Source organism: Bos indicus, chromosome 18 (assembly GCF_029378745.1).
Source record: "Bos indicus isolate NIAB-ARS_2022 breed Sahiwal x Tharparkar chromosome 18, NIAB-ARS_B.indTharparkar_mat_pri_1.0, whole genome shotgun sequence".
Lineage (NCBI taxonomy): Eukaryota > Metazoa > Chordata > Mammalia > Artiodactyla > Bovidae > Bos > Bos indicus.
In genome coordinates, this window is record NC_091777.1 from 39,278,589 (window position 1) to 39,297,590 (window position 19,002).

Here is a 19,002-nt window from a genome sequence, read left to right on the forward strand (position 1 = left end):
ATGGCCAGATCTGGACAAATATGACCAGAACAACTATATTAAGATTAGACAAAATAGATTTTAAGGCAAGAGATAAAGATGTATATGGCATGATTATTAAATGGTCAATTCAACACAATATAATTTCTTAATTTGTGTCCACTTGATAACATAGACATAAAATACATAAAGCAAAAATTTACAAAACAAAAAAAAAGTACACAAATTCACATCACAGTGTAGGACTGTAACACACTTTTAACACACCTCTTGTAACCAATAAAACAATTATACAAGCAGTCCAAAAAAATCAGTAAGAATATAGATTAACTAAACAATGTAATTATTCGACATGACTTAGTTATATGTCAGAGAAGGAAATGGCAACCCACTCCAGTGTTCTTGCCTGGAGAATCCCAGGGATGGCAGAGCCTGATGGGCTGCCATCTATGGGGTCGCACAGAGTTGGACACGACTAAAGCAACTTAGCAGCAGCAGTAGCAGTAGTTATATGTGACACAATGCACCTCACAGTGGCACATTCTTTTCAAGTAAATATTTACCAAAGTTGACTATAATGCAACTCTCAAAAGTAAATTTAAATCATCTGGAGTTGACTATGACCACAGAGATCTGGAAAGCACTAACAAGAAGCTAAAAATCAATAAAAGTAAGAACTAAAAGTTTTGTGAATCCCTAAAGGTGTGGAACTTAAGCCATATACTTCTAAAAGGCTATGGACCAAAGAGGAATTATTTTGAATCAAATAATAATGAATATACGACAAATGAAAACCTAAGAGTTATAACTAAAGCAATGCTTAGAGGAAAATTTACAGCCTTTGAATAAATGTTTAAAAAGAAAAAAAGAAAAGACACAAGAAATAACAAGTATTGCTGAGGTTGTGGAGAAAAGGGAATCCTAGTACACTGTTGGTGGGAATGTAAATTGCTGTAGCCGCTATGGAAAACAGTATGGAAGTTTTCCAAAAATTAAAAATAAAAATAACACATGATTCAGCAATTCCACTCTTGGGTGTTTGTTGGAAGAAAATGAAATCACTCATCTTGAAAACATATATGTACATCAATGTTTACTGCAGCATTATTTACAATATTGTAAGTATGGAAATAACCTGTGTCTATCCACAGGTGAATGTGTAAAGAGGATGTGGTATGTATAACTTAGCCTTAAACTTTGCAACAACATGGATAAACCTGCAGAGTATTATGCTATGTGAAATAAGTCACAGAAAGACAAATACTTTATGTTTTCACTTATACATGGACTCTAAGAAACAAAACAAGCAAATATTACAAAACAGAAATGGACTCAAAGATACAGAGAACAAACTTGGTTACCAGAAGGGAAGGGAATGAGGGCTTGGGTGAAACACATGAAGAGGATTTAGAGGTGCAAACTTCCAGTTATAAAACAAATAAGTCACAGGAGTGTAAGGTACAGCACAAGGAATAGAGTCAAGAATATAACTTTGTGTGGTATATAATCTATAAACATATTGAATAACTATGGTGTATACCTGAATCTATTATAAAATGTTAACAATTAAAAAAGCCATCTAATTAAAAATAAAGAAATAAAGATTTTGAAGTAAAAAATTTAATGGTACAAAGAATTATATAGTAGTTTTATTATTTTTAAATAATATTTTTATAAAATATAGATGTACACCTTTCTGAGTCTCTTTGTTTCCATCTCCACCTCTATTGTGTGGATATATGTATCAGATATTTACATATATATCTGATATATATATATATATATATATATAAATAATAAGGCTGATATGTGCCAGCTTTATTGAAGTATAGTTGATATGTGAAAAACTGAACATACTTAATATCCTTGGATATGTGCAAACATCCATGATACAATCACCACAATCAAAGTAACAGCCATGTTGCATAGCAGATCTCTAGAACTAATTCATCAAACATAACTGAAAAGTATTAGAACTAGAAAAAAATTTCTTTTATAAACATAAAAAAAATAAAATAAAATGAAAAAAGGCTAAAAATCAGTGATATAACTATCTTATCAAGAAATTAGAAGAAGAATAGAAAAGGAAACCTGAAGAAAATAGAAGAAAAAAACAATAAGGGCAGAAATGAATTAGATGGAAATCAATTGTATAATAGAGGAAACCAAGAGCAGCGGTGCACATACCACTTCAAATAAATAAATAATAATTTGAATTAATAAATAAATAGACTGTGTGTTGGGCCATAAAACAAATCTTGAGCTGAAATTACATAGAATATATTCCGTGAATACAGTGGTATTTAATTAGAATTTCACAGTAGTAAGATACCTAGAAAAGTAACTGAATGTTTGGAAATTAAACAACACACTTATAAATAATACAGTCCCTGGTGACTCAGCTAGTGAAGAATCTGGCTGCAATGCAGGAGACCTGTGTTCGAACCCTAGGTTGGGAAGATCCACTGGAGAAGGGAACAGCTACCCATTCCAGTATTCTGGCCTGGAGAATTCTATGGACTATACAGTCCATGGGGTTGCAAAGAGATGGACACAACTGAGTGACTTTCACTTTCAAGAGGAAATCACAAATCACAAAATAATGATAATAAATACATATCTTATGAAAGATTAGTTTAGTTTACAGTGTAGCTCAGATGATAAAGAATGTGCCTGCAGTGTTGAAGACCTGGGTTTGATCCCTGGGTCAGGAAGATCCCTGGAGAAGGAAATGGCAATTCACTCCAGTATTCTTGCCTGGAGAATCCCATGGACGGAGGAGCCTGGCAGGCTACAGTCCATGGGATTGCAAAGAGTTGGATATGACTGAGTGACTAACACTTTCACTTTCACTATGAAAGTACATGGGATACAACTAAAGCAGTCCTTAGAGGGAGATTTATGGATTTACACATCTGTATTGGGGCTTCCCTGGTAGCTCAGCTGGTAAAGAATCCACCTGCAGGAGACCCTGGTTCGATTGCTGGGTCGTCAGGAAGATCCCTTGGAGAAGGGCATGGCAACCCACTCCAGTTTTGTTGCCTGGAGAATCCCATAAACAGAGGATCCTGGTGGGCTACAGTCCATGGGCTCACAAAGAGTCGGACACGACTGAGCAACTAAACACAGTTCACATCTATATTAGAAAAGAAGAAAAGTGTAAAGTGAATTTTCTAAGATTCAACCTTGTGAATCTAGAAAAAGAGAAGCAAATCAAACCCAAAATAAGTTAAAGAAAGGTCCTTGCTGGTTATCCATAAGGACCTACTGTCTAGCACATGGAACTCTGCTAAATGTTACGTGGCAGCCTGGATGGGAGGAGAGTTTGAGGGAAAATGGATATGTGTATATGCATGGCTGAGTCCCTTTGCTGTTCACCTGAAACTATCACAGCACTGTTAATTGACTATACCCCAATACAAAATTCAATGTCTAGAAAACTAAAGTGAACATTGCAATTAAAAAATAAGTAAAAGAAAGGAAATTGTAAAATTTAGAGTAGAAATCAAAAGATCTAGAGATAGAAGTTGATCCATTGAAAAGATTAATAAAATTGATTTTTGAAAAAACAAGAAAAAAGAAAATACAGCTTACTAATATCACAAATGAAAGAGAGGACATTACTAAAGTTTTGACAGACAAAAAATAGATAACGAAATATTGGACAACTTTGTTCTGATCAATTTGATAACTAAGATGAAATAGACAAATTCCTTGAAAAACGCAGCTTACCAAAATTGATACCGAAAAATTGAAAATTAAATAGTCCTAGAACATTGTCTTAAATATTGAATTTATAATTGAAAAATTGTCCACAATTTTTAGGCCTATAGCGTCACTATCCAATGTTTAAGTACAAAACAATGACAAGTTTACACGAACCTTTTCAGAGTATAAAGGGAGGGCACACTCTTCAACTCATTTCATAAAGATACCAAGACCCTTATAACAATACCAAAGTCATTTCAAGAAAAGAAAATCATAGCCCAATTTCTGTCATGAACATGGGTTCAAAACCTTTAGCAAGATATTAGCAGGTAAAATATTGCAATATATTGAAAAATAAATACATCATGAGCAAGTGGGTTTTTCAAGGACTGCAAGGTTGGTTTAACATATGAAAATCATTGTGATTCATCATGACAACAACTTTGAACTGTTACCGATTTCAATAGGTGCAAAAAAGGCATTTGACAAAATTTAACAACCATTTAAAAAAAGTTCTTAGCAACTGGGAATAGAATAATACCTCTTCCACTTGATAAAGGGCATTTTTGTTAATGATAAAAGGCAGAATTATTTCTCTCCTAAATTCAGAAACAAGGCAATGATGTCTCCTAAAATTGGAAGCAAGGCAAGAATATTCACTTTCACCACTTGCACTCTGTTCAACATCGTGCTACATGTTCTTACCAAGTTAAAGACAAAAATTAGTGGACGTGATTACTGGAAATGAAAACTTAAGCTATCTACTTAGAGATGAATTCATTGCATTTGCAGGAAATTATAAGGAATCCCTTTTTAAAAACCACCATTCATGTAAAAAGTGGGAAAGAAAATATGTTATTAATATCTGGGCATAATATGTTAATATCTGGAAGGATAAATGAGAAACCAGTAACTGATTACCAATTTGAGGGTGAGGTTAGAAACTCATGGCTAGAAGAGGAGCAGGGGGGAGACTTTTTGCTTTCTAAGTTATTTAAATTATTGATGCTTAAAATAGTTAATATATCATATTACGTATTCAAAACTATCTCTTTTTTAAAAGACTGGAAGTTGGAATTGCCTGTCAATGTAGTAAATAATGAGCACCTCTCAGCTCCCACAGCTCTCCTCTCAGTTCCCATAGCCCTCCACAGCAAACAGGATAGGACTCTCTTGTTAGACTTAGATACTATGTGCCATGATCATCATCTCAGAATTACACATACATTTTTAAAGGAACATTTTCATAGATATATTATGAACTGCATTAATATGAGCTGTAGTTTGACTTTTGATTATTGATAAATAACAATCTGTCTGCCATGAAAAGTAAAAAAAAGTGTTAGTTGCTCAGTCATGTCTCACTCTTTGGGACCCCATGTTCTGTCCATGGAATTCTCCAGACAAGAATACTGGAGTGGGTTGCCATTTCCTCCTCCAGGGGATCTTCCCAACTCGGGGATCGAACCCAGGTCTCCTGCATTGCAGGCAGATTCTTTACCATCTGAGCTACCACAGAAGCCCCATTTAATGCTTTCTCACTAAATCTTTTATCTGCATTGCTATTTAGTAGTAGGAGTAAAGAGTAAATATTATTTCCTTTACCTTATTTCTCTCTAATACCAGTCAATACACTGAAATAACAATAATATAGCAAAGATAAAATTTAACATTGTTAGTGTTGTTATATGCAAATACTGTGCTAAATTCTTAACATGATTTGTTTCAATATTTAATACCCATAATACTGTCAACAGAGACAGAAAAAATAAGAAGTTTAACGGCCTGATTCAGATTAAATAGCCATTGTCCACATTAATTGTACTCTGTAGTTTGGTACACTGTAACAGTTGAGAGTGTGTGTATGTGTGTGTATGTGTGTGTGTGTTATAAAGGACACTCATAAGTGGAAGTTTGGGAAATGAGTGGGCGAAAAGCAACAGAATTTAGAACACGCTTACTTACTCACTTTCACTTTCACTTTACCTGCTCATAATGATAAATAGAGACCAGTTTCAGGTCAACATCATGCCACCAAATAGAAATCTGTGCTGATATACAAACCAAAGCAAAACTGTCTTTCTTTCGGTAATTTAAACAGAGATATAAGATTATTTTAATATGAATTATTAAAGTAATTTGAACTACATCCACCTGACTAAGGGAAGTAATGAAATCTCCTTTTTTTTCTGAATTCTGCTTCTTGCTTAGTTTTCCTTTATGAATTCATCGAGGCCATTAGTAATATTCCAAATATTTTATCAGTTCTGAATCCACCCAATAGGTTCATTCACTATTTGCTCCTCTCTGTTCATCATAAACATGCACTAATCCACACTGATCATTTTAACATCCTGAAAATGTTAGAAAACACAGTAATCTTCACCCTGAGAATCCAGCACCAACAGTATCAGGCCTGCCCCAGATGATTCCACCTGCTCTTTAGCAACATATACTGTGATAGCACCAAGCATTCCCTCTGTCACAAATACCTGGACCAGGAGGCACTTTACTGAATCCCCAAATTGGGAGTAGCTGTGATTTTGGCTTCCGAGCCGTAGACAGCTGCGGGGGGGCAGGCACCAAGTTGCCGCTTGTTTCCTCAGCCACAGACCTAGAAGGGCCTGTCTCGGTGCTCATCTTGATAAACCCTAACAGCTCCCTGTAACAGGAGCCCCATCTGAGACTAATGAAGAACCAAAGGCGGTTTCTGAAAACCTGTACTACAAAGTATTATGCTGTGGCTCTGAATGTACTCCTCTTCATATATTCTTTCTTCTCCCCTCCCTTCCAAATCCATGCCCTTGTTTAGTTCCAGTTTCCATTAAAATGCTATTTGGGCAGCAGATTTCACAGACTGGCTCCATCTCGATGCTGCCATGCAAAGAAAACACATCAGTCTGACTCTTCATTTAATATAAGGGGAAAAATGGAAATAGCAAAATGTTGTAGTCGCTCTGAGCTATTTCCTAATGAACCAGTTTGTCCTATGAGCTGCAGTGAGGAGGTTCTTCTCCACAGTGAGAACTCTTTATGCATATTAATAGTATGCATGTTTTCCATGTGACTCCTTCTGACTTGCTCTCACCCCATCCTTTGAATTCATTTAAATAAAAATAATTTATGTGGACATTCCTTCAGTCAGGATTTTTCTCTCCCCCTTTCTTAAAGACATCCATAATATTTCGTTGATGCTCTGCATCCAAACCAAGTAGTTATGCTTTTGCATATCATTAGGGCTTTATAAAGAACAACAGCGACATCTGCATGTGCTGCAGCGCCAAGGAGACAGGGAAAATACCAAAAACAAACTCTGAATCGGCCTGGAGGTTGTCTGGCTCCCTGCCTCCCCAGCAGCCCCTGCCACCACCATGGATAGGAGTAATTGTACAGTGTAATCACATCATGCCTCATCTGAATATTCATAGCAGAGACAAAGCTTGGAAGGATAAGGGAGGAGCGGGGATAATTTAAATATAAAACAGCATCTCATTTCCAAATCAACTTGTGCCAGTTAGACTGTGTACCAGAATTCAGTATTAAGCAACACTGTTTTACAGATTGGAAATTGGAAGTGAAGAAGATAGAGAAGAGAAGACACTCAATAAAGAAGGGATGGATGACATTATATTCTCATCTTGACTGAGAAAAACAAAACAAGGCGACAATAACAACAGCGACAGAATAAAAATACTTAAAGTGATATCTGAAGAGTCACCAACAGTGGCTAACCAGCTGCTGTTTTACCAGGAATGAAATAGCCTATTGAGGGAGCTTTAAAAGCTCCCAATTAATATGTTGTGCATGTATTAGATCTACAAAGAACTCACTGTATTCCTTCTCTCCCCACAAATCCTTCCAATACACACTATTCCCTAACCACCACCTTTCTTTCCTGTCGGTTGCAGGGGAAAAAGATCAAAGCAACAGAATAATTGACTAATCGCTTCAAAAGTGACAACATCCCTCTTCAAAAAGAAAGAACAAAAACAAACACATACAAAAAGGTGACTGTTCATTAATGAAGGGATAAATTACCGATGGCTTCTTCATTCTCTTTAGTTCATTACCCCCCAAAAGAAACAAATATAATCCACACGTTAATACTGGAGAGTCTTCATTTTCTTTGTTTTAATATGATGCTCTTTATTTTTTTTAAGTGTTGGTATTTGTAGAAGCCTGTGCCACTGCATCCCCCAAAGAGCTACTAGTTTCAACCCACTGGAGTTTATATTCCTTTAATTGTCTAGTACAGGAACATTTCTGCTGTTTTTAAAAATATACCGCTCTGCAGGAATTAGAAGAATCCAAGGTTGTATCCAACTTCAAAGGTTTCCAAGTCATAATGATTTTAGCAAAAGTAGAAGACAGATCATGGAACAAGTCCCCGTTTGAAGATAAGCATCATAGGGACCTTTTTTTCTTCCCTCTCTCCCCAACTTTGTACTTCTCCTGGCTCTGAACGCCCCTTGCTAACACGGTTTAATGATATGCAAATGAAATATGCATAAAACCATTCTACTGTATGATGATTAAACACTGGAGACATTAACAGCGGAGGCTTCACTCTTTGTAATAATCCTTCCCAGACCATCCACTTTGATTGCGGAGTTATGGAAACCCATAGCAGTTGGCAGAGAGTGAAAGAGAGAGAAGGAAGGAAAGACGCAGAGACACATCACCCATCTCGGTGCTTCTCCCTCTCCAGGAGAAGTTCCCCCCCTTTGTACTGCATTCCTATTGCTGTCTTTTGTAATCCATCCATGCAGTCGCACCAGAGCGATTAACGGAAAAGAAAAAAACCTCTTTTCTCTTAATGTTTCAAAGCTCATTAGCCAAACGATTATTCCTCATTAACAGCGAAAGCTCATTCATTAAAAGGAAGAATATGCCCAAAAGATGCCAGCGCGGTTAATCCTGAGTCCTGTACTGGGCTGTAAATCCCACACTACTTGTATATTCCATGCGAAAGGGACACGCGCCAATCCACATTTAAAAAAGAAAGAAAAAAAAAAACAGTTTGTGTGTTTTGTAAAATCCACAAGAGCAGCAATTAATATTCCCATTGAATGACTTTATTTATTTATTTTTTGTCTCTCCCTTTTGTTTCCAGTGGCTGCCCCTGGCTCAGCGCCCGGTGCCAACAGAACACCTTTCAGGATCCACAGCAACGCAGACAACGTAAGTACCAGTCGTTTCCTGAAACTCTTTTTCAGATTAAAAAAAAAAAAAACAACAACCTAAAACATAGAGAGAAACAAGCCTCTTTCAACCCTTCTTCTCCCCTGTGTTATGCCACCAGGGTTTCCTAAGTAGCACCTTCCAAAGCACTCTGCCTTCAAGTTTGTGCATGTCTGTGTGGCATCCCTCCTCCTCCTCCACTCCCATAGTGGATCCTGTAAAAGGGCTTCAGATCGGCCCCATTCATCTCCCTGGTGATAGCAGTGAACGTAGATAAATCTCTGCCTGCTTGCTGCTGGAGTATGATTTTTATTTTGTCTCCTGTGTATACCTGGGTCAAAAAAAGTGGGATGTATGCACACACGTACATGCACATATACACGTTTCCTTCTGTCTCTTTCTCCATCGTCCTCTCCTTTTACTCACATGCACACATCCCACATGTGTATATGCATAAACATATACACCTATCTATATACATACCCATACCTCCAACCCCAAAACAGACACATGTCTAAACATTTAAACTGCCTGAAAATAAGTGTATTTATATACACATACAACCTTACACATGTGTCTATATGCAGTCGATAAGTGCCCATCTTTTAATTTATACCCATCTATATCTCCATTTGAATATTCCCTCTCCTCCCAGCGGAAGCTGCCGTGCAATCGCAATCCAGGCTCGTAGAAGCGGTGTTCTTTCCTTATGATTTCTGCCTGTAGATCTTTCTGCTCCCTTCTCTGCCTTCTTCCGAGCTGTAGAATTGGCACCTCTCCCTGAGGTTTCCGAATGGCAAGTGGCACCAGCTGTGGCATGCATTCATGCCGCTTCCTATGGCATTTCTCTTCCGATGTCTGCTTTTTCTCTTTGTTTGTTGTTGACTAGGTTGAATGGTGTTTTTTTTAAGTTAATTATAAACGAAGTTGAATAGCAAGGCAACAGCGTGCCCCCCCCCCCAAAAAAGCGCCCTTCTTCTGTAATAGATGCCCAGCTCACCCCTGGCATGGGCAAATGGGCACACAAATTTTGTGGCTGTTTTTTGTTTGTTGCTGCATTTGTTGTTTGTTTTCCTTGTTTCTTTTGATTTTTCAAGGAGTCCAGGATCCCGGCCTCTGCTTGGAACGGAACAGTGTCATGGCGGAGACGACGGCCTTTGTCTTGCTGGGTGTGAAAGCATCCGCTGTGCCGACTCCAATGCGGCAGAATCAAGTTTAAAGGAAAACAAGTGATTAAAGTCAGCTTTGTGCCTCTTTGGTGTGGAAGATCCCCAAACCCCAAGTAGCCAAGTCCCTGGGTCCGAGGAAGGGCTCGTGGTTGGAGCAGCCCAGGCTGTAATCCTGGCACTTGCGCCTTCGGTTGCTGCTCGCTGTTCGCTCCTGGGGGTCTGGATAATCTCCCTTGGCTTTACCGCACTGTCTGGCCCGCATACAGGGCCCCCGTAACATATACCCGCTGCTGCTATCGCACGAAACTGTGGCGTTGCCCCTGAATGGATGGCACGGTGCCAACTCTTCTGCCATCCGCCCTTGCAGCTTTTTTTCTTTTCTCCCTCCCTCCCCTTCTTCTTCTCCTCCTCCTCCCGTCGACTTGACGTTAATTAACACACGGGTTAATTGATTTTAAAAGCCGAAGAATTACAGTTAACTTTTCCCACAGGGTACAGACGCCAGCCGCTTGGCACACTCTGCCTTTCGCACTGGTGCAGAGGGGGGGCAGGGAAAGCCCGCAGCAAAACTAGCAACTGCTGAGGAGCGTTGCCTGCTTATTGGAGTAGAGCCGATAGAAGTCGACGTGGTTGGTACTGCCTCATCCTTACAGTATATATAGCCATTCTGTATTTTGTTAAATAATCAAGGCACAACTCTATCTTCTCCATTTGTTTTTCAAAAACAGGGAAACCCTTCAGAAGTTCTTTTTAGGGGGGAAACCCTCCCCCAGACCATTTATTTCATCCATAGTATGCTTTTTTCCATTAATAAGCAAATACCTGGTCCTTTTTTTTTTTAAGTCGTAAAGAGGAAGGCTAGCCTCCCCTAAATATCCCAGGCAAAGGAAAAGCTTTTTTTAAGGAGAAAGTTCCATAAACTTTCTCTCTCTATATCAGTGTTTTGTTTTGTTACTGTTCCTCTTGACTCAAATGAGTTATTTATGGTGAAGAATTTTACTAAGAAAGTAGGTACCTTGTAATCAAAAACGAGATTCATGTGAATGCTCTTTTATTTTTTGTTTGTATGTGTAGATTTTTGTTTTCCCTTCACCCCAATCCCCTGTACAAAATAAAAGCAATTGATACTATAGTTGGGAAGGAGATAGGCAAGGCTGGGAACTTAATGCTTTCACCTTTTCATGCTTTCATTTTATTTCATTTTGTTTTTTAAAAGCATGGAGCAAGTGAAGCGACAAGAGGAATCCATTATGCAAATCATGTCACTTTGCATAATGTTTCATGACTGGAATATGCAGATGAGTTGTATAATTTATGAGTGCCAGTGTCTGTCTAAAAGTGTTTCACACAATTTACAAAGTGAGCCAAGAGACATGGGGAAGGCAGCTCTTCCAACTCCATTGCCAGGAAAGCGCTATATATTTTCCTACAAGTGTTCCCTAGTAATATTGAATGCTATTTAAAAGAAATCAAAGTTCCAAATGTTTATGAAAATGAAGATTTTTCCTTTCACTCCTTTCAACCAAATTCTTTGCCTAAAAGTTTACAAGAAATTACTGGATTCTAAATCATTAATTTTTAGACTCGATTTGGAAAAGAAAAGTTACTTAAGCCAAATTTGCCATTTGTATATGGATTTTCCTTTCCATGGCAAGCAATGTCTTAGAGAAACAGATACCTTATCTGGATCTATGAAGACAGAGAAATGAAATTTCTCATTTTGGTTGATTTTGTGTGCCCTGCTGTGAACAACATTTTATAAATTATAGCCTCTTGGACGTTTTAGATATGTAATATGGAAGACTGAGACATTCATTATTCTTCTGAAGGCATAATTCTGCTTTCAGAGAAGTCTTCAAGATAGAAATCACATTCAGTTTTAGTTAGTTCAGTTGGTCAATCCATGTCTCATTTTGGAAACTTTTCTGAGATAATTCTCTACCTTTCGAGAAGTCATAACGTCTTTGATAATCTGACTAATCTGGCCTTATATCTTTCATTTCAGTCATAACAAGGTCTGTGAAAGAGAAGTACTGGGTGCCATGAAAGTGTATACCAGGAGGACCTAAACTTTGAAGAGCATATCAGGAAAGGCTTCCTGAGGAAAGTGAATTCAAGATCAGTTCTGAAAGCTGAAGAGAAATTAGACAAAAGAGGAAGAAAGTATTCTCCATGCAGAGAATATATTCGGTAACTCCTGAGATAAGAAAAGATCATGGTTGCTTGGAATAACTATAATAAAACCAGTGTGGCTACAGTACAGATGATGGGTCATTGGATCATACTGGGAACAGATCAGGAGGTAAGCATGTGAAGGGGTAACTTATTCATTATTTGCATCTATTTTCTGGTACTTGGTCTCTTATGTCATTATTAATTATATATATATCATTAAGTTCATATTGAGAACTGCTTATCATTATAAAATTTTTAATAAAATAATTTTTGATTTTTCAAAATCAACTTATATGTTGAACCATCAGATTTCTGAATCCAACTTTGTGTGACATACTTCTTCTTTCTGAAGAAGAAATTTTAGTGAAGTTTTATTTTCAAAAACTTAATAGCCATTTAAGAAAATAAAAATAAGAACATTCCACCTAAGAAAAGCAAAATAAATTTTTTTCAAATATACTTGGAATGTAAACAAAGATAGACCATTTTTTGGTTCATTTTAAAAAATTAAAATTATTGAAGTCAGGCAAAATATATTTTCTGACTAAACTAAACTAAAAATCAATAACAGAAAGATATCTGGAAAAACCCAAATTTTTGCCAATTAAACACATGGATCACAGAGGCAGTCACAGGGAAATTAGGGAAATTTTCTATTGAATGACAATAAAAACACATTACAAAATTTGTAAGATACAACTAAAGAAGTACAGAGGAATAAGCTTTAATGCTTTACTTTAGAAACCAAAAAGTTTTGAACCAATAATCTAAGTGTCTTAAGGAAATAAATTAGGCCCAAAACAAGAAGAAAGAAGGAAATAATAAAGATAAGAACATAAACTGGTGAAATTGAGAACAGTAAGGAAAAATCAGTGGCTCAGAGGGTAAAGAATCCACTTACAATGCAGGAGACTCAGGTTCAATCCCTGGATTGGGAAGATTCCCTGGAGAAGGAAATGGCAACCCACTCCAGTATTCTTGTCTGGAGAATCCCCTGAACACAGGAGCCTGCATTCAAACACATGTTCAGAGAGTCGGACACAACTGTGTGACTAAGCAGTAGCAGCAGGGAAAAATCAACATACCCAAAAGCTGGTTCTTCACGAAGAATACAAAAATTTTTTAACATCTAGCCAGACTGAATAAGAAAAAAAATGAGAAGACACAGACTATCAAGACCAAGAATAGAAGAGGTGACATCACTATAGATCTGACAGATAGTAAATGGATAATATGGGATAAGTAAATTAAAACTTTGTAAATAAATTTGATAAGCTAATTGAAATGGGAAAATTCCTTGAAAGACAAACTATTAGAATTCAAGAAGAAATAACTTGAAATAGTTTTTGGTCTATTAAAGAAATTAAATTTGTAGTTAAAAATACCTTCCTATTAAAAAAACACAGCCCAGATGGTTTCACTGGCAAGTTCTTCCAACATTTAAAGAAGAAATATCAGTCCTAAACAACCTCTTTTAGGAAATAGAAAAGGAAGGAACCTTTTCCAACTCATCTTATAAAGTCAGCATTACTCTGATGCCAAAACCAGGCAACTATAAGAGCAGAGAACTACAGACCAACACATCACATAAACATAAGCACAAAAATCTTTACCAAAATGTTAACAAGTTGAGTTGAATAATATGCAAAAACAATCCATGACCAGGTCAGGTTTATTCCATAGATGAAAGGTTGGTTCAACATTCTAAAATCAATTTGATTTACCATATCATCACTTTTTAAAATCATCAACTTAATGAATGTAGAAAAATGAGCCACAGTAATCAAAACAATGTGATGATGAGGTAGGGATACACTCAAAGATTAGTGGAGCAGGAGAGAAAGCCCAGAAATAGACACAACTTTTTGATAAAGGGTCAAAGATAACCCACTGGAGACAGAATAGTCTTTTCAATATTTGATGCTGCTGCTAAGTCACTTCAGTTGTGTCCGACTGTGTGCAACCCCATAGACAGCAGCCCACCAGGCTCCCCTGTCCCTGGAATACTCCAGGCAAGAACACTGGAATGGGTTGCCATTTCCTCCTCCAATGCATGAAAGTGAAAAGTGAAAGGGAAGTCACTCAGTTGTGTCCAACTCGTAGTGACCCCATCGACTGCAGCCTACCAGGCTCCTCCATCCATGGGATTTTCCAGGCAAGAGTACTGGAATGGGGTGCCATTGCCTTCTCCAATATTTGATGCTAGAACCAAATAAATAAATAGATGCCTTTACCCATACTTAATGTAAATGTTAATTTTAAATGAGTAGTAAAACAAAATAAAAACCTAATACTATAAAAGTTCTTAAAGTTTAAGATAATTCATTATGACCTTGGACTAGGCAAAAGATTTTATAGATAGAGGGGAAAGAAACCTGGACCATAAATGAAAAAGATAAGTTGGACTTTAGAAAAATTGAAAACTTTTGATATTGTAATGACAATGTTAAATAGTGAAAAAATAAGGTATAGACTGAGAAAAAAATTTGCAACCTAATGAGATAAATTAAATCAATCAAAAAGTGACATAAAAAATAGAATTAGTAGATGAAGACATTAAAACAGCCACCACAACTGAATTCCATATATTCAAGAACTTAGAAGAAATCGGGAACATATTAGGTGTGGATATGACAGACAAAATAAAAAATACTCTAATTGAATCTGTAGAGACTAAAACTACCTTATCTGAGATGAAGAATACTATGTCAGGGACTGACAGATTAGATATTTCAGAAGAAAAGATTAGTCAACTCCAAGACATAAATAGACACTATCCAAAATGACACACAGAAAGAAAAGTAACACAAAAATAATGGACAGAGAAACAACGAGTTTTGGACAACTTCATGTGGCCTAATATATGTGCAATTGGAGCCCTTATAGGACAGATAGAAGGGGGACAAAAAATATATAAGGCAACAGCTCCAGCTATCTCAGTAAATTGCACATATTGGTGTATATTTAATGTGTTCTTTTGAGAAGGTGACATTCATATCCTCTTAGTCTACCATCTTTATCCAAACACTGAGTACATCATAGTTTAAATGACCATTTCTCAGTTAACTTTGTTCACTGTAACCAATAATTAATAATTTTATCTTCAGGTTTGATTCACATCAATCATCCATCCTTTGGTGTTACTTTAAATTATTTTTTTACTTTCGATTTACTATTTCTGTTTTTAATATGCTTTCTATTGTCTCTGTTGCCTTTCAAAGCTGTTTTCAGTGTACCTTATTTCTCTTCCTATTTATTATCCTTCCCAAGTAGTTCTAGTTCTTGTTGTTACCTCCTCTTTGAAATCTTATATTAAGTTTGAAATTCATTTACAAATCTTTAGGTTCTTGAGATTAACAGAGTAGAACCCTCTTAACTAATACAATTGGGGGCCTGTAGTTGGTCAATTAAAGGGCTTCCCAGGTGGCTCACTGGTGAAAAATCCACCTGCCAAGCAGGAGATGCAGGCAAGATCCCTGAGTTGGGAAGATCCCCTGAGGAAGGAAATGGCAACCCACTCCAGTATTCTTGCCTGGGAAATCCCATGGACAGAGGAGTGTGGTGGGCTACAGTCCATGGGATTGCAAGAGTTGGACACGACTCAGTGACTAAACAACAGCAACAAATTTGTCAGTTAACCAAAAAAGTTGATTTATAGCTGGGACTAATAAAAATGTTAATACTTAAGCATTTTACTTTCTTTGAAACATAAACTGTTTTTCTTTCTTTGAAACATAAAACTGTTTTTATTCACCAGTACCCATATAGACTTCCTAGACTGCTCAGTGGTAAAGAATCTGTCTGCCAATGCAAGAGATGCTTGTTCCATCCCTGGGTCAGGAAGATCCCCTGGAGTAGGAAATGGCAACCACCTCCAGTATTCTTGCCTGGAAAATTCTGTGGACAGAGGAGCCTGGCGGGCTACAGTCCATGGGGTTACAAAGAATCAGATATGAGTGAGCACACATCCAGCACCCTCAGATATAAAGCTGGCAAGGTCTTTTTTTTGAGTGTAGGTTATTGAATGGTGTTCTCAACACATTCACCAAAATCACACACTAAATGCACGAGGCATGATTTCACATTTTGATTTCTTTGGAGATAGTAAGATATTTGAAACAATTTTAATACAGAATGCTTATAGATATTTACAAGTTTTCTTCCAGTCTTTCCCAGTGTCTCATTCACACCAAATCCAAGTTAAATTTCCTCTTTATTGAGTCCTTTTAGAGCATTCAGCTTAAATTTGTTGCTGTTCTTGTTTGTACAGTCTACAGTTTTCTTTTTGCACTCATATTGTATCAGCTTATATACAAGTGACTAGATTAAATAATAAAAGTAACAAGTGCAATGTGTATAAACAGTATTGGAGACAAACACAAGTGGTTTTAATAAGCTTCTGCTTAACTGGAGGAAGAAGTGCCTGGCCATACCAGAGGATAGTATAGTAACCATGAACTTTCAGCAAGGTAGATATCAGCCATATTTTAATAGAGAGAAAGAAGAGTGCAGGGCAATATAATGAATCAGCTAAGTGGAGGTTAGTTACTGTAATATCTACTAAATGTTGGGATTAAAGCAGATCAGCAGTTGAAATAGCACATTGGCAGATTGAGGAAGCAAATAAGGGCAAGGGAAAATTTGTGGGCTTGTGTTTGTTTGGCTGTTAACACCCAAGTTATTCTCAGGGGTATATTTCACATTCAGCTGTTTTTTAGTGTTATTAAGATGTTAGAGTGCAAACCCATTTTAATCTACCGGTTTGTTTGTACTGTTGTAACATGGTTTGGGTTAAGACTGAACTTAGTCATTCAAAATGGCTTTTTTGTGTGCTGGGCTGTGAATACTAATGATATGTTCCTCACCTAAAAGTAAGTGATATTTTATCCTCTTTTCATAAAATAAATAGTTTACCTAAAATAGATCTTAAATTCATTTACACTTCCAAAGTATTTTGAGAATTCCGTTTGGCAGCAGAACTTAAACCAAGGAATAAGTTTAGACTACTTTTTCTTAAAATAGTACATCACTTTTAATCTCTTCCTTCAGTAATTATGGGATACTGCAGTAAAATGCTGAGATCACCTCAGTATGTTCCTCAAATACTTTATGGCTTTCTGACCATGCACACTGCCTAAGGGTTCAATAAGTAGGTTAATTCTTCCCTCAGGGTTGGCCTGAGGGTTAAAGTTCCTGATGAGCCAAGTAGAACTTGCATGTAGAAAGAAGGTGGGTTGATTAAGTGTATATGAATGCTGGGGGATATGAACTACTTATGTGCTTTGAGGTTACAATATGATCTTTATTCTGTTTCTTATATTTTATCTGTTTTCATGTTGATTTGCTTTTTTTGGCTTATCTGCCGCCCTATTATAACCAAGCTCTTTCAACATCTGACAAGCGATTGCCATGAAAGCAATCTTGTATTTTCATGCAGTTGTTTTAGTGGAAGTTTTGCATTCTATTCCTTTTTTCCTTTTCATTTATTCCAAACCTGTTTCCCGTTTTACCTTTTTATAAATAAGATAAACTAAGGAAGAGAAATATATCAAAGGGTTAATTTTATTTGATTAAATCTTTCTTCCATGACATCTCTAACAGTAAAAAATAATGATGATCTCCCTATATGCTGGTATTTTATTTACTTTATATATTAGCCATTTTTAACATTTTTAAAAGACTTTACATTTTACCACAGGGTAAAAAACAGACCCCATGAATTTAAGTACTTACTCAAAGTTATGTGGCTAGTAAGTAGCAGGACAAGAGTTAATAGCTGAGAAATAGCTATAGTTGGTTCTATACTGAATTTGAAATAGCCATTGTATTGCACAGACTGTATCTTCATATGTACCACCTTTAAATAATTCTACAATGTGATCCTCTTCATGGATCATAACCTTGCCATGGCAAAGGGGCTTGTGTAACTCAATGAAGCTATGAGCCATACCATGCAGGGCCACCCAAGACGGATAGGTCATAGTGAAGAGTTCTGACAAAACATGGTCCACTGAAGGAGGAAATGGCAAACCACTCCAGTATTCTTGCCGTGAGAACCTCATGAATAGTATGAAAAGGCAAAACACATGGCACTGAAAGATGAGCCTCCCAGGTTGGAAGATGTCCAGTACGCTACTGGAGAAGAGCAGATGCCAATTACTAATAGCTCCAGAAAGAATGAAGCAGCTGGGCCAAAGTGGATGTGCCTGGTGGGGAAAGTAAAGTCCAGTGCTGTAAAGAACAATAATTCACAGGAACCTGGAATGTTAGGTCCATGAATCAAGGTAAATTGGGCATGGTCAAGCAGGAGATGGAGACTGAACATTGACATCTTAGGAATCAGTGAACTAAAATGGGCAAAGTTAATTCAGATGACCTTTATATCTACTACTACAGGCAAGAATTCCTTAGAAGAAATGGAGTAGCCCTCATAGTCAACAGGACTCTGAAATGCAGTACTGGGGTGAAACCTCAAAATGACAGAATGATCTCTATTCGTTTCCAAGTCAAACCATTCTATATCACAGTAATCCAAATCTGTGACCCAACCACTGATGCCAAAGAAGCTGAAGTTGACTGGTTTTAAGAAGACTTACAACACCTTCTAGAATGAACACCAAAAATAGATGTCCTTTCCATCATAGGGAATTGGAATGTAAAAGTAGGAAGTCAAAAGATACCTGGAGTAACAGGCAAGTTTGGCCTTGGAGTACAAAATGAAGCAGGGCAATGGTTAACAAGAGTTTTGTCAAGAGAATACACTGGTCATGGCAAACACCCTTTTTCCAAG

General features: G+C 36.9%; 1 long non-coding RNA gene across 1 annotated transcript in view; it reads left to right on the forward strand.

Moving 5' to 3' along the window:
* The window catches only part of LOC139177093 (uncharacterized), a 212,063-nt gene that overhangs the window by 181,189 nt on the left and 11,872 nt on the right, over positions 1 to 19,002 (forward strand). Inside the window, exons 3-6 of the long non-coding RNA XR_011561516.1 lie at positions 8,801 to 8,868; positions 9,966 to 10,097; positions 10,529 to 10,670; positions 12,043 to 12,339. This is a non-coding gene — a long non-coding RNA (uncharacterized lncRNA). The remainder of the gene's footprint in view (positions 1 to 8,800; positions 8,869 to 9,965; positions 10,098 to 10,528; positions 10,671 to 12,042; positions 12,340 to 19,002) is intronic.